This window comes from Oratosquilla oratoria, chromosome 23, assembly GCF_046742065.1.
Source record: "Oratosquilla oratoria isolate Oo_2021 chromosome 23, ASM4674206v1, whole genome shotgun sequence".
Taxonomy (NCBI): Eukaryota; Metazoa; Arthropoda; class Malacostraca; order Stomatopoda; family Squillidae; genus Oratosquilla; species Oratosquilla oratoria.
Genome location: NC_134799.1, coordinates 55562199 through 55567198, shown reverse-complemented (window position 1 = coordinate 55567198; position 5000 = coordinate 55562199). Strand labels below are relative to the sequence as shown.

General features: G+C 41.1%; 1 protein-coding gene across 5 annotated transcripts in view; it reads left to right on the top strand.

Annotated features, from left to right (window-relative positions):
* The window catches only part of LOC143038122 (uncharacterized), an 84477-nt gene that overhangs the window by 850 nt on the left and 78627 nt on the right, over nucleotides 1–5000 (top strand). The gene's annotated exons all lie outside the window — the stretch shown is intronic.

Below are 5000 nucleotides of genomic sequence, written 5' to 3'. Positions count from 1 at the left end.
ACACACGCACACATACATGCACACATATATGCGCGCATGTTAGAAAAATAGTGAATAGGAGAGAGGAACCAGCGAGCATTGCTCATTTACTGTATACTACAATTAGGTAAACACACACACACACACACACACACACACACACACACACACACACACACACACACACACACACACACACACACACACACACACACACACACATGCACACATACAGACACATTTGATTTGATGTTGTTTGGTAGATAGCCTTACTCCACCATTCCAACACGTAGTATCCGCCTCCAAGCTTATGCAGCCATCACAAGGGAATTTTGTCCATTTGGGCGACCTGGAGACGTCCAATTTAGTCAGGAACATATTCAGTTGATGTTTGAGAGTCCAAACACCCACACATACACAAAGACGATGCATACCCGCACAGACACAGTACGAGTCCAACACGTGATTCAAGATGATGGTGAATCATATGCACACCCCCACATACACACCCGCACACAAACGCGCGCGCGCATACACATTGCTACGGCGGTCCGGGTTCGAATCCCGCCCAGGGATGAAATAATTTCAGTATCGCTGCGCTGGGAGTCGTTACTCCAACTCTTATGGGTGGGTAGTTGGGTGTGTTTGTGCGTGTAAGGCCACAGCATTACCCATAGATTGGTCATATATGAGCTCTGAGCTCTCTTCCGGTAGGGAAGTAGATGTCGATCACGAATCCAACACGTGATCCAAGACCATGGTGAATCACACACACATACACACACACACACACACACACACACACACACACACACACACACACACACACACACACACACGCGCGCGCGCGCGCGCATACAAGCACACAAACAAACAAACACAAACTGGCGAAACTTTTGATTTATTGTATATGAACAACGACATATTGAAGACATTTGTCGAAAACCGGGTTTGCACTTGACTAATATGCTGCAGTGATGTGGCCGACGTAGACAATATATATATATATATATATATATATATATATATATATATATATATATATATATATATATATATATATATTGAATAGAGGCAATCTAGAGCAGCATCTAATATAAGTCATAAGAAGAGAGAGTTAATAGTCAGTGTTTACAAACATTAGAATAAAGAGGAAAGAGAAGTGATTTTCTAATAGTATTCAGAGCCATTGAAAGTGTAGACATCATCATGGCAAAGAAGCTCTGCAGGAACAAAGAATATCAGAGGCCATAAGATGGAATTTAGAAGAAAATAACTGTCTTTGAATGACATTATAAATCAGGTTCTTCCGTACGGGATTATGGATTCGCGGAATATTTTTGATTAAGTGTTAACGAACATATGGGAAATGACCTTTGGAAACACGTACGCGTGATCAATTTTCTAACAGCTGAATACATACATGCGGCACGTACTCGTACACGAAACGTACATACAACACTTGCACACACACGATATGCACAAGGTACATACATACAGCACTGCATGTACTCAACACGTGCAAACTGGATACATACACACATCCGACATGTTCACACATTCGACGGATACACACACTCGACGCATACACACACTCCACACGCACTCAGACACTCCACACGCGCGCGCGCACGCACACACACACACACACACACACACACACACACACACACACACACACACACACACACACACACGCGCGCGCGCGTGGTGTGTGAGTGGTCTCAGACCTACCCAGAGATCGGCAAATAATGAGCTCTGAGCTCACTGCCGTAGGGTGGTGTCTGGCTGTCTCGACAGAGACTGCAGCAGATCCGAGGTGAATACACACACACATCACGAGCATAGCTCCCTTCCTGTATAATACAACTAGGTAAACATACACACACACACACGCGCGCGCGCGCACACAGTTTGGATTCAGACAGGGAAGATCATACGCCAAATCTGATATCTTTTTACTCAGAACTATTAGATATAATACAGGAAAGGGACGGATGGGCTGGTTGTGCTTTCCTAGATCTATAAAAAGTTTTTGATAAAGTGCCACATAGAAAACTATTAGGAAAACTGAAAACCATAGGAGGGGTACAAGGTAAACTACTAGAATGAATGGAGGATTTCTTGCATGTAAGAAAAATGAGAGTAGTGCTCAGAGATAAAGAGGTGATTAGTGGAGTTCCACAGGGATCGGCACTGGCTCCAGTAATGTTTGCTATTTATGTGAGGATGTGAAATGTTACATGATCTTCTTTGATGATGACGCTCATATTTGAGAAAAGTGAGCACTGAAATAGACTGTGAGTCGCTGCAGAGAGATCTGAACAAACTTTGGGAATGGAGTCAAAAGTGGGAAGTGGACTTCAACATTAAGAAATGCATAATGGAATATGGAAAAAATAAAAACAGAATATCAGGACAACATACAATCGGTGAAAAGGAAGTAAAGAAAGTGGGATTTGAAAAAGACCTGGGAGTAATCATCACAAAGGACATTTCCCCTGATAAACAGATAAATAAAATTGTCGGAGAAACCTACAACTTGCTGAGGTTAAATAAAAATGGCATTTACTTATTTGGACAAAGAAATGGCAAAGAAAATCTAGTCACTGATAGACCAAGACTGGAGTACGCAGCGACACTAAGTACTGAAAAGAATATAAGGAAAATTTAAAGAATTCAAAGAGCAACTACAAAGATGGCCCCTACACTTTCAGAACTGTTATACGAGGGGAGATTGTCAAAACTAGAGTTACCGACCCTGGAACAAAGAAAAGAAAGGTAACTTATTGACCATCTATAGAATCATGTGAGGTATGGAAGTCCTTGATAAAGAAGACTTTCTAAATTGGGATGCGAGAAATACAAGAGGACATGGAAAGAAACTCAAAAAATGACAGTTATAGAGGAGACCTGAAAGATAACAGCTTTCCTCACAGAGTGGTGGATGTATGGAACAAACTGGACGAAATGATAGTGTTTGCAAAAACCACACACTACATACATCATACATACATATACCAAGGCTTTTTCCTCCTTACAAGGGGGGTAGCCAAAAAGAAAAAGGCATAAAATCATTCCCACCCATTCCATCCCTGAATACACTCCACACCCCTCCACCCTCCCTCTTATCTTAGCACCTCCTGAAAAAAACACTAATTTAAGAATTTAGATACTGCGATATACAGAGACGGAACACCACGAACATAGCTCCCCTTCCCGTAAGATACAACTAGGTAAACTATGTAAACACACACACACACTCGTGGCGCAGTTGGTATAGTTCCCGGCTGTCAGTACGGCGGTCCGGGTTCGAATCCCGCCCAGGGCTGAAGTAATTTCAGTATCGCTGCACTGCGAGTCGTTACACCAATTTTCGTGGGCAGGGAGTTGGGTGCGTGTGTAAGGCCACAACATTACCCATAGGTCGGTCATAATGAACTCTGAGCTCACTTCCGAGAGGGAAATAGCTGTCGATCACGAGTCCCACACGTGAGCCAAGACCATGGTGAATCACACTCGACACATTCGTACACACGAATTGCACGAACACGGCACATACACACACACACACACACACACACACACACACACACACACACACACACACACACACACACACACACACACACACACACACACACACACACACACACACACACGCTCATTAACTACCTGAGGGCTATCGAGAAATAGTTTTTCTTGCAGATGCGTCAGCATCTCGTGGAGTAGCCAAAAGAGAAAACCTAGTTCAATCTAAGATCATAATTTAATTCAAAACTAGGCGTTTATTTTATATTATTTCTTTGTATTGTTGTTATTTGTCTCTTTGTTATTATTTGCTTGATTTTCATTTATTGTTATTTATCTGTCAAATTATTATTTACTATTCACCTGTTTGTTTACTATTTAACTGTACCTATGCATTTATTAATTTAATTTATCATTATTGTTTATATTATAATTTTTTTGATTTATTTTATTATTATTATTTGTATTACACTTTCATTTATTTATTTATTTATCATTGTTATATTTTTTTCGCATCCGACCTAGTTATGGACCAAAAGGTCTCCTGTCGGTGTGCTCCGCCTTTGTAATCCTTTATAATCCTTTGTAGTTGGAGGAAAAGAGACGTGACCCCACGAGTAGTTATCCTTTCCAGTATAATGTTGTCACTAGAATAAAAGGCTTCCCTCAGCTGAATAAAATCGCGTGGCTGGAACCACCATTCATGTACAGTGAAGAGGGTTATTATATTCAGTCATGAGTTATTTAATGGAACGGAATCCGACATATTAATTGAAAGACGGGGATAATATACCGGGTATTAGGTTTTGTTCGCTACGGCTAGTTTATTTGCACTCCATCAAGTTTGATATTGATTTAATGGTTGCATAGCCTATAGTCTCATCCTCAATTGTCGGTATGTAAATACTTGGTAATATGACACTGTATCAATTTAATACAAGAATGGAAACGTGGACGATTAAAATCTGGAACCTCTGGTGCATATATATATTTTTAAGTGTAGGTTTTACCTTGATCAGAATTTGATTATTCGAGTTTGACGCAAGCATATGGTGCGTTCGAATATGATTTAAAGTTGCACCTTCAGAGTATGGACGGTTTGAGTAACTATTGGGAGTCGTGTGGCGTGTATCTGCACGTACACGTCTGTACATACCGCGTGTGTTTTGTTATATTTCGAGAGTTCTCTTCTATGTGAATCAAGTACTTTCCATGCTAGATTTTGTAGAGCTGTTTTAAATAGAAACGTATAGCTTTTGGAATGACACATCGGAAAGGGCTGTTCCTGTATAGCTACGCCGTAACTACTTTCGAGTAGATGCGAATATATCATTCATACCTGCATCAGCGGTTGGGGAGGAACCGAGTCATGCCACATTCAAAAAGTACACACACACACACACACACACACACACACACACACACACACACACACACACACACACACACACACACACACACACACACACACACACACACACACACACACA